Below are 12,660 nucleotides of genomic sequence, written 5' to 3' on the forward strand. Positions count from 1 at the left end.
TGTTACATGGAACGCAGTCCCTGTGACATAAATTGGAGCCAGTGGATAAGAGGATGACTTGGCTGATGGACAGACATCAGAAAATAGTGATGAGATTGCAAGCGATCATAGTTATGCTATTCAGCACTATTATTTGGGCCACTGTCATTTAGTTTGTACATTAATATTATTAAGAAAAATTTGAGGTGGACTATCAAGTTATTTGCTGTTGATGCTAAACTGGGAAGGATAATAGTTAATAAATGAATTAGTGGTAGTTGTGAGCATGAATAATTTAGGTAGTGAAAAGGGGAATGTTGATAGAGACTTGAGAAGTTGTTACAGGAGGTAAAGGATAATAGTGTTGTGGAAAAGCCATTAAGATGACTTGAGTAAGTTGAGAAGCAGAGCAAGCATAAAGAATAGCAAGATGTCTGAGTTTTATGTGAGGCAAAGGGGGTTCAGTTTGTGAATCTATGGAGTAAATTTGAAGGAAAGTTGGAATGTTTTTTAAAGTTGATGGATTGCATTTGAATGGGTTTGGTCCTGAACATGTAGAAAGGCCATTGTTTGCTAAGAAAGCACAATCACAAAGTTAATATAGCTAACGATCAAAGTCAAAGGATACTTTTGAAGCAGAATGTTCTGTAGACCTCCTGTTGAGAATATAGTTGATTTATTATTATTATTATTATTATTACCCCAAGACCTCATGGAGTCAGACTTATTTGCTCTACTTTCCTGCTGATTTTCATACCAAATTTGTCACGGTATTTATTTTATTTTATTTAGTTATCTCAGGAAGAGACTTGTAACAAAGGGATAATGATATCAATAATAATAAAAAAGGGATAGCCATCTGCATAGAGTAAAGAATTGAGCTTAATTTCTCCTATGTTGACATATTTAATATCACACTTTCTGTATAATATGATCTTTATAGATTATAAATAGCATGGAAGATAAGTGTACAGCCCAGCCTTATATCAGATATAACATCAAACAGTCTTCTTGTACATCCTTGATTTTTAACTCCATTTACAACTTAAGTGTGGGCTATAGTGATTTATTCAGACAGTAGTGAACAGGAGATGGAAGAGATGGCTCAGACAGTAGTCCTCCCCTTATCCATGGGAGATATGTTCCAAGGCCCCATTCATTATATATATATATATGTACACACACAAACACACGCACACAAATGTGTTTTCCTATACATACATAGCAATTATAAAGTTTAATTTATAAATTAAGCACAGTAGGAGATTAACAACAATCACTACAATAATAAAAGAGAATAATTATAACAATATACTGCAATTAAAGTAGTAAAATACTGTAAGCATTAACTGAACACAAGCACTGCGATACCACGGGAGTTGATCTAACTAAGGCAACTACTAAGTGACTAATGGGTGGATAGGCTGGACATTTTCATCACAGGCAGGATGACGCGAGATTTCATCACGCTACTTAGAAATGTGCACAATTTAAAACATATGAATTGTTTATTTCTGGAATTTTTCATTTAATATTTTCAGACCAGGGTTGACCATGTGTAACTGAAACTGCGGATAAGGGAGGATTACTGTAGTATCAGCACTAAACATAAACATTGAATACGAAGCAGTGACAAGTAGAATGGACAAGTTTCACAATTTTCTCACGTGCCAACCGAAATTTTGGGGAACATATTATTTGATTTCTTTTAAGTATTGGGAGAAACTTTTGAAATAATCAAAAATCACACCAAAATGGTAAAATCAAAGAATATTGTAAAAGTGATTATTGTAAGCCATGTAAGATTGAATGAATGTAAAAATTAGTGACGGAATTTTTACTTCCATCCTTCAACCCTGTTTGTAGCGAGAATAATTTTTATTTGTATTTAAGTGTAATTCTAGCTGCCATATATGGATGACCTCTGGTTCCCTGATCTCCCAATATTCTTTGTAGAACTTCTCCACCATTGATCTTATAACAACCCCTTACCAGCTTGTAGGTCTCTATCATATCTCCCCTCTTCCTTCTCTCCACCAGACTCTGCAAATTACATCTTCTCGATCTTTCCTCATACTCAACATTCCAGATGTCAGAAACTACCTTAGTCAGTCGCCTTTGGACTCTTTCCAATATCTCTTCATCCTTCTGAAAACCTGGTGACCAAATCTGGACACAATAGTCCATGTGTGGCCTAATCAAAGCCTTATACAACGGAACAAGAATCTCCCTACTTCTACATGTCAGTGTCCTCTGCATCATTCCCAGAAACCTTTGTGTTGTCTTCACAATTTTGGCAATGTGTCCCATAAATTTTAGATCCTTATCCACTATCACCCCCAGATCTCTTATTTCCTCTACCTCCAACAATATATTCTCACCAAGCATAAATTCTGCATCCTATCTTTGTTCTCCAAATTTTAAAACTATCATCTGCAAACAACTGAATATCTCCATCCAAATCTTCACCAATATCATTAATATACAAGTTAAATAGTAATGACACCAAAACAGACCCCTGAGGCACTCCACTAGTGACTTTCCTTTTCTGGATGTCGCACCCACATACACAACTTGTTGATACCTATCAGATAGCCAGTCTCCAATCCAATGCACTAATCTAATCAAACCCCATCTGCTCTAGTTTGACTGTCAACTTATCATGAGGTACTCTATCAAAAGCTTTTGCAAAATCCAAGTATATTACTGTGTATCCTCCTCTGTCCAAGGAAGCAGTCACTTTATTGTAATAAGTAAGTAGATTACTAAAACATGACCTCCCTTTAGCAAATCCATGCTGTCCATCAAAGATTATACCATTGTTGTCTACCCAACTCTGGAGCCTAGTTCTCACAATCTTCTCCAACAACTTAACCACAACTCCTGACACACAGATAGGCCTATAGTTTGATGCTTGAGTTCGGTCACCATCTTTATTAAGTGGCACAATCTTGCTCTCATTCCACTCCTTAGGAAATTGACCAAGTGCAAGACTCGTATTAAAAAAATATGTCAAGGCAGGTGTCAACTCTCTGGCACTTTCCTTCAGAATACGCAATGATATATTATCGAGTCCCACAGCCTTATTTACATCTAGTTTACTCAACTCCCGAAGCACCTCTTGCTCACTTACAGTCAGTCTCTCCTCCCGATCATCAACTGCTCTCAATGAAGACACTTTCACAAGATTGAAAGATCTTTATGAACTGCTCATTAAGTATCTCCACCACACATTCTGCAACAGCTGTCTTTATACCATTTTCTCCAATCAATATCATCCTTCCATAATCATTCTTTCTTTTGCTGGCTACATATCAAAAGAAATCCCTAGGATTCTTTTTGGCTTCATTAGCTAACTGGCTTCATTAGCTAACTCATACCTCTCTTTAGCTACTCTCACCAACCAAGTCACCCTCCTTGCCTGTCTTTGTAGACCTCATGAAATTGGTTATTTCCACTTCTCGTATGCTGCCTCCACAATGCCCTTTTTCTCTGTATCGCATGCTTATTCTCTTTATTCATCCATCTCACACCTACCTTATGTAACCTTCTGACCCTTGGTAAACATTTAGACATTGCATCTACTAAATAGTTTTTGAAAATCCCCCAAGCTGCATTGATCTCTTTTCCAGCTAATTCCTCATTCCATGCTACACCCGCAAGCCATCTCCTGAGCTCTTCATAATCACCCCCCCCCCCTTGTAGTTCCACATATACCCTTTTTTCACAGGGGTCCTTGCACTGCTGGCAACCACCCAGGTAATCACCTCATGGTCACTCTCACCAATTGGTGGATGATTTGACACCTCATTTATAATTACATCCTCCGATGAGATGACCAAATCCAAGACCCTTAATCTTCATGTGCCCTCTGTTACATACTGTCTGAGGTAGTTATCCCTCAAAAACTCAAACTCATTTTCTTTACTTCCAGTTGCTATCTCATCATTCCAGTCTATATTGCCATAATTAAAATCACCCATAATGATTACCCTTTTCTTATTTGCTTGGCTAATTTGTCTATACCTTTTACTATCACCACCATCCACATTACCAGGTCTATAACAACATCCCACCAAGTATTTGATTCTATTCTCCTCTATCTCACACCATACTGCCTCAAAACCACTGGCCCTATTTCCCTCTTGCATCTCTACTTTGTATGGACATAACTCTTTCTGTATCATCAATAGCACTCCCCCTCCTTCTATCCTCACGAAACATATCATACCCTTCCATCTCTATTCCTGTCAGGATGTCGTCCCCATCTAACCATGTCTCACTTATTCCGACAATCTTTGGGTGAACAGACGCAATTAGTTTAACCATTTCATCTGCCTTGTTTCTTATACTTCTAGCATTGGTATACAAACACAACAGCTCATTTCTGGATCTACAGCTAGTTCCACTGATACCACTCACTCGATGTGATCTCTCCATGCTAGACAGGGACCATTTCCCTTTCTGCTTCTTCATTTTAGAACCCTTTTCAATTCCAACTTTTTCCTCTTGATCCCTGGTCATCCCATTCCTTTCCTGCCTACACATGCTCTAACCTCCTCTTGGAGCATCCACCTTTCTCACGCTGTGTATACCTGTCCACCCTGAGCCTCCCCGTTTCCCTGCTCCTCTTGCACACCCATTCTCTCATTTTCTATACTCATACCACTCACTTCCTCATTCATATCCACTTCTTCAATCTCTCCTGTCTTACTCTCCTGCTCTTCCACATCACTCCCCTCTCGATCTGATTCATTCTCTCTATTCACTTCTCTACCTTCCAGCAACAGTCTCTCCAAACGACTCACACCATAACCACTGAAATGCAGTCCATCGCTCCCATACTTCTCACTTCATCCCTCAAACTCATTCCACACATTAACAAACTGTACTCCCATCTCCACACACATTTTAGCTAGCATGTCAATTATAATCCTTGCTCTCTGCCTCATTTCACCACAGTCATACCTAGGCAACACACTGACTACCCTTCCTGTCACACTATTCTCTTTTATCCTTCCAAGCAGCCTCCTGATATCCATTCTGACACGCTCTTTGTCCTCTCTCAAATCATTTGTACCAATCAATACTATTAACTCTTTTGCTCGCTCCTGCCTCATATTCAATGCCTCAATCACTCTACTCATTTTACCGCCTGGAAAACACACCTTGTGCATTCTATCCTCTAGCACACCTTTAATATTGGAGTCGCCATACAACACCACTCGCTCATCTTTCATTAGGTCTTTCATGCCATCATGATTTATTTTAATAGTTTTGACCTGAATTTTCTTAATTTCATTCCACATCCATTTCGTTTCTTGCCTCATCCAATCCAATTCAACTTCCTAATCTCGCAACACTTTCTCTCTATCATTAAATCTTTCTAACTCTCGACCCCCTCTTCTCACTTTCACTCTCATTCATCCGTTTTTGTTTCCGTACTTTCGGTCCAACATACATCCAACTTTCGCTATTATTCTTCTCACTTTCACTCTCATTTATCTTTCTTTGTTTCTATACTTTCGGTCTAACATGCATCCAACTTTTGCCATCGTTCATTATTTTTTCGCTATCATTCATTCTTTCGATTTTTTTCACTTTCGATTTCTGCAGAGCCTGTGTAGCTCAGTGGATGTGGCGTTTGCACACCACGGCGCTTGGCCGCACGAAGGAAGACTTGGTTTTGAGTCTAGTCGGCGACTAGAGGAAATTTTTCTAAGCCTTTTTTCGACCGGTTCCCGAGTTAGTCGATCGCTGGCATGGGCAAGTGGGTTTTTCATCCCGTAAACTCAAGAAAATCGACTGTAGAACCCACATTATTTCAGACATTAAATATATTGTGTTAGGGACCACAAGATGGCGGCACATTTGAGCCGTCTCTCTTCACTGTGTACTGCTTAATTAGTGATAGCCTTGGGCCATCTATCTCTGATTGGTACTAGTGGAGATTGAACTGCCCACTCTGTCTCCAAAAGTTAGATAGGGCTAAATGGCCTCGCCTACTCCCGTATACAGGAATAAAAAGGCGTTAGCTGATTTACTTTACATTCGATTTCTGCATCACGCCATTTCTAGTTTCATTCGTTCTCTCAATTTTGTTTCCTTCCACCTCTCACCTCATTTCGTCCCTTTTAACATCCGTTATGGTTTTCAAATCGCTCTTTTTCTTTTTTACTGATTTTTTTTAACATTTTTTCGCCTCTCTTTCAAATGTGCACTCATGTTTCCCCGTGACATTCTCGTTACTAACACTTTCTGTCATCAATTTCATATTTGCATTCATCAGTTCCTCGTTCAGGTCACACTTCGCAACACACCCTTCTTCCATGCATGCTAAACATCCACAAATCATTTATGTAATCGAAGCAATACATATAACAGACCTCACACTTAACGAAACGACTGAAATCTAAATTAAAATCATGGAATGACAATGCTGCCGCCATTTTTTTTTTTTTTCTCTGCAGGTTACTAGGTCTAATAATAACGATTTCGTAATTTAGTTTAGGCAAGAAAAATCCCCCACACTAATAATACCGGTAGCGCACAACGTTTACAGCCGCTCTTACTCAAACAATTATGCATATATACTTAATTATTCATAGAATAACTTACATCAATCAGGAGCTCTTCTTAGACATGTCCACATTGCTTGGCTCACTACCACCCTCTTCCAACCTACTTCTCTACCTACCCTTAATAATAATAATATTATTATTAAGGGTAGGTAAAGAGCATTTGGATGGGGGGGGGGGGTGAGAGAAGGATCTGAAGATAGAAGTTATTTTTAGGGGGAAGAGGAGGGATTTAAGGGCAAAAGTCAGGGTTGGGAGTAACACGGTGTGAGCTGTTTCGACAGGCATTGTTTTCAGAACTCGTGGGGGAAGTGGATACTATGCTATGTCATGTTGGTTAGGTGTTTCTGTCTTTGGTGTACTTGTGTTGCCTCCTATTGGTCGGAGTCATGACCTAATTTTTATGTTATGGAGCTTTCCAACTCTGGGAGATTATGTAGGATCGGTGGACATTTATTGAGTTTTCATCACATTTTATGGCTATCGTTTCCAGTATTCTAAGCATTGTTTCATTTCTTATATGTCTAATATTATGGCCTTGTCGATTTGCAGGGTATGTTTTTGTTCAAGGACATGGACTGATATTTCAGTTTTTCCTGTACTTTATATCCTGTTTTTCTTTTTGTTGTTGCGTTTTTATTGTTTAAATGTTCTGGAATAGGGATGTTACAGTCACGGAAGTATTCTTGTAGTCTTGCCCATAAAGACCTGATAATAGAACCTGTGTAGGTGACAACACACTCTTTTTTTGCAAAATTTGTAAACAACATTGTGGTGTTCTAATATTTCTTTGTGTGTGTGAGATTTTGTAGGTTTTAGAAGTGTTGCCAATTTTTGGTTTGTGGTGAACACAAACTTATAGTCAGTGTGTTTGAAAATGTATTTGTAGGCTTTGTATGTGTTTTGGATGTATGGCGCTTTGATAATTTTTTGTGTTGGGAAGTTTGTTTTGCCTGGTTTTTGCTGTTTTGTTGACGTAATTAAATACTAGTGGTGGTCGATGGCGTTGATGTAGATGATGAAGGTAGTTGCAGTTGGTGGAGATGGAGTGTATACTCCCTCGATGAGTCATTGAACTCCCTGGAGGTGTTATGTAACAGTAATAATAATAAAATTTATTAGTTGCGTTGGGTAATTTCGATTTTGAAAAATTTGTGTTGTTGAGGTAATTATTAGTTGAAAACTTGTAAGCATTTATGAATTGTGTTAAGATGACTGATTTTTTAATCGAATAATGATGGTATGAGTTAAAATGGAGATAGTTTCCGATATGTGTAGGTTTGTGGAATATTTTTGTGGCTATTTCGTTGTGTTCTGACTAATGTCAGGTTTAGGAAATTGATGGATTTGTCCTGTTCAGTTTCTATGGTGAATTTTAGTTTGGCCATAAAAGGTGATGTGAGGGGGGTGGGGGGAGTTGAGTATGAGTGATTCTGTGTTCTGGGAACAATTCAGCTAAATGTCTGCTGATGTTTTGTCCCATAGGCAGCCTGAAAATTTGGATGTACATGTTGTTAAAGTTGAAGAAGTTTGCTGAGATTACTAGTTTGAGTAGGTTTATGATATCACTGGGTGTTAATTTTGTTCATGAATGTAGTATGTGGTCTTCTGTGAATAGTGCATGTACGATGTCTAGTGTTCTGGAGGTGTCCACGTTGGTGTATAACGAAATTGTATCCAGTGAAGTGAGGATGTCTTAATGGGATAAAGTTAGGTTTTTTATTTTTTGGTAAAGGTCGTCTGTGTTTTTTTATCATAAATTTTGACGTTGTAAGTAACGGTTTGAGTAGTTTGGCTACGAATTTTGATAAGGGTGATGTAGTGGTGTTTTTGTAATATTGGCCATATTGGGTAACCATCTTTGAGGGTTTTGATTTGGCCGAACATACAAGGAGTACTTATGGTGCGGGGTGTTGTGTTTTTCATTGCGACTTTGTCTATCTTGTTCTGATTTATTTTATGAGGTCGGGGGTTGGGTCATTTTGGATTTTTTGGTACATGTTTTGGTCGTTTAAAATAGCTGTTATTTTGTTGTGATAATCTGGTTTATGTTGACTACTGTATCTCCTTTGTCTGCTTTTGTGATTATTATATTTGGGTTCTTTTTTAATGATATTAGGGCTTTGTGTTGGTTGGGAGTAATATTGGGTTTCACTATTATTTTGTTGTTTATGATGTTTATTTTCTGGAATATTATTTCTTTGTTTGGGTCAGTTTCTAGTTTTGCTTGGATTTCGATAATAATGTCTTTGTTTGGGGATACTGCAAAGTTTAACCGCTTCGTCAGCGGTGAGGTTGTAATGTGATAGATTTATAATGGAACTGTTTTATGTGGGTTGCGAGGTAATAATATCCAAAGGGTTGGAAGCAATGCATGTGTTGTATTGGGGGACCATTAGGGCATTCCATTTTTTTACATGTCGAGCTTCTATTTGTGTGTAGTCGTTGATGTGTGACTGGGTATTTTCTGAAAAAAGTGCCCATTCGTTTAGGGTCAGTAGAGTTTCCAGCCTTTGTTTGGTGAATGTATAAATATGCTTATTTTATTGTTTTTAAATCTCTCATTTAGGGCCTGTTTTATGAGTGCTCTGGATGCCCAGTAGCAAATTTTTTTTGTTTCTGGGAATTGTGCTGCTGCCACGTACTACCGCAAATTTTGGTGTGATGTTGTGCTTGAGGCAATTTTGAAGGAATTTTGTGTGTATTTTTTGTGCGATGTATGTTAGGATGGCTTTTTGGTATGTTGCTTTCGTGAAGTTTATGCAGTCATTGAATGCATGCCATAAAACCATGACATAGGCTTGTGTTGGTGCATGCATTAAAAGATACTATTTTTAAGTGTTCTGTGCTGGGGGGGGGTGCGGTTGGAGGGGTATGAGTAGACAGCCAACTGATGATGGGATTGTTTTTGAATATATTTTTGAATCTGAATTTTTTTTTTTTTTTCATGCAAACCAAAAATTAGTACAATTATAAACCTACCTACACACATGCAAATGAAAGAGAAGGGTGCGCATGCCATCTAATCACATGCAGATAACACTTCATAATCCTGAATATTGATAATACATTTCACATTGTTTTAACAATAACTGACAGTATTTACTTGAATATAAGGGTAACGCATGCCATCTAATCATATGCAGATAACACTTCATAATCATGAATGTTGATGATACATTTCACATTGTTTTAACAATAACTGACAGTATTTACTCGAATATAACTCGCACCCCTGATTTTACTTTATGAAACAAGAAATGAAAAATTTCACATATGCCTCACACACGAAAAAAAGTTTAATACGTTCACGTTGGAGCTATAGTAACTCGCTCCCCATGGTAAACACATGCCCTCTCCAATAGCCACTATACTGTAGATGCAAGAAAAGCAAGTAGTTTTATCACTGAATAAGGTATAGAGACATTTGCTGTCTGTGTAATATATTTCTCAACAAATGGTGCAATTAGAGACAACTCCAATAAAAACTAATGAATCACATGTCCTCTTCCCACAGAAACTATGCTATGTAGATTCAAGCAAAACCATATGTTGCACTGGCAAAAATAGTATCTAACTAAAAACAATAGTTTTTAGTTAGATGTGTGAGTCCGCCCCCAGCTCAAATGCAAAGCAGCAATAAAAATCAACATAACGCATTTAAAACTAAGAAATATATAGTGAATATTGTTATGGTAGTTTCTGATATTATGGAATTGGCTTGAAGAGAATTAGTATTTCAACTCAACAACTGGCAGCTTGCTTTTATCTTTGGGTTGCACGATCTTTTGTTAATACTGCTCCAATCACATGCATATGTTCATAGCTGCTCTATATCTACTGGCCTACCATTGCTGTTTGTTTCACACTCTGCTTTCATTTCTCATTAGTCATTCGTTGGGATTGTTCATTACGTGTCTCAAGTCTTGTAAATTACTGGTAATTTTTGCTTGAAATAATGGAAAAGAAGATGATGCTATTTGGGTAGGATGCACACAAGGAAACCTATCTCTAGGCTGGAAGTAGCAATAGCAATCATGATGCGAAATATATGTGGGAATTTTTGGAAACAACTGAAGCTTTCAGGAAGAAACTGAAAATGTGTATGGCTTACCAATATTGTTGGTAAGTCATATCCATTTTGTTAAAGCTAAAATTCGCACCACAATTTTTTAGCTTTAATTTTGGGGAAAAAACGTGAGTTGTATTCGAGTAAATATGGTATGTTTATGACAATGTAAAGAAAATTTGCATTTATGTCTAAAAAATTAAACATTAATTGACAATAAATACTTCCAAACCATATTTTAATGACTTACGATTTAATTAAATCCAAATCCACGTATATACACTTTAGAAATCGATAAATTCTTTACAAAACTCACAAAATATATATATAAAATGATGGTAAAGGAGTAATGCCACATCTGGCTGCCTGGCAAATGATGCAACAACTGAACAGGACAAAACTTGTACGTCACATGGAGATAGATGGCCTGGAAACAGGTTGTTTGTTTCATTTTCTTATTAGTTATTATTAATAAAACAGTTGATAGTGTTTGTTTCTTTCTTTATTGCATTTTTATTTGGTATAACTCTACTTAATAAAATTGTATTCTATTAAGTTAAAATATACAAGTTTGCTTAGAGGCCTAAAGAGTCTTAAAAAACGTTCCATTTTTGTTCTCTAGAACAGGTTGCTTAGACTGTCTGATTCTTAACCCATCTCCACTACTAATGTATTATAGGTTAACTTTTTGTAAGTGGTATTCACATTCACACAACCAGCATCCTTAGCACATGTCTAGGAGTGTATAAACTGCCATAGGCCTGAGAGTTAGTCTGTTTTGAACAGACAGGAAGAATTGTTAACACCTGTTTAAAATATATATGTGTGCTTACATTACTATCATTATGACAAATCAGCAGAGCAGTTTTTGCAATTGACAGTAATGAAGCATTCCCTCTGATCTTAATCTCTGCAAGTATCCCATCCATCTTTTTCATGTTAGGCTTGATAGCCTGTCACAACTTGATGGCCTGTCCTGTCTGCATGTCTCCTATGTCTGTAAACTGCATATGTTCTTCTGAACAGTTTTTTTCTGTTTCCCAGTTAAAATACCAGTTTCCAGGCAGAAAAACCCTGCCATTCCTATATGAGACCAGCTAATTCACTTTTGCTTGAAAAAGTCCTTATAATTATAGGTTCTTGGTGTCCTAGACAGGATTTGAAACCAGATTTTTTCAGCCAAAGGGCATTGTCAATACTGACTCAGCTACAGAGGGCATCCTTAACAAGTATAGTTGCATTAATTTAGCCAAAATGTAGAATGCTAATTTTAAGACCTACCTTAATGCTTAAAAATTAATTCATTCTAGTAGATTAATTAATTACAATTTGTATGATTTCCATCATATATTTGATTATCGTGCATTATCATGCTTGTATTTCTGACAAGTGCTTTTTATTCCAAATCTTCCAGGAATAATTCCAGTTTTAATCCCACAAATATTAATAGACAATAAATTCCTAGTTTGTTATTTCCTGATATGGTGTTATAAATTAATACAGTGGAATTCTCATTATAGACCAAGGGAGCTACAGGATTTTGTGTGTGTTTAGTTTGCTATAGTGAATTTTTTTTTAGTATAGCCAATACCTGAGCCTTTCTACTCGTAATTATTATGACTTGCAAGGGTGAAGATTGAGGTAGCTAACAGTAAAAATGCCTGATTACATGATTAGTTATGTTAAGAATTGTGTAGAAATAATCTGTACTGAAAAGATGCAATTACATATTTTAATTTAGTTCAAGATATAGGAGATGTTGTTTGCACAGCTAGAAACTAATGGACAAAAAGAAAAAGTTTGTACTAATAATAAATCTCAGTACAGTGTGAAATATAGAAATTGATTAAACTGCTTAGAAATGTAACAAATTTAAATGGCTTGTCTTGACTGGCAGACATTATTCTTGGTGATTACATGAACTTCATGTGCTGTATAACAAATTTCAATCATTAGAGTGGCATTTGTTGGATAAATCAGACAAAAAAAGTTGGAGGTGGGGGGAGGGTTAATATATTAAATAAAAACATTTTA

The 12,660-nt window shown here is 36.8% G+C and overlaps 1 protein-coding gene across 2 annotated transcripts in view; it reads left to right on the forward strand.

The window, feature by feature from the left end:
* The window catches only part of Utx (Utx histone demethylase), an 802,237-nt gene that overhangs the window by 736,575 nt on the left and 53,002 nt on the right, over nt 1-12,660 (forward strand). The window lies entirely within an intron of this gene.

Source organism: Typopeltis vanoorti, chromosome 24 (assembly GCF_054136105.1).
Source record: "Typopeltis vanoorti isolate ZY-2024b chromosome 24, IOZ_Tvanoo_1.0, whole genome shotgun sequence".
Taxonomy (NCBI): domain Eukaryota; kingdom Metazoa; phylum Arthropoda; class Arachnida; order Uropygi; family Thelyphonidae; genus Typopeltis; species Typopeltis vanoorti.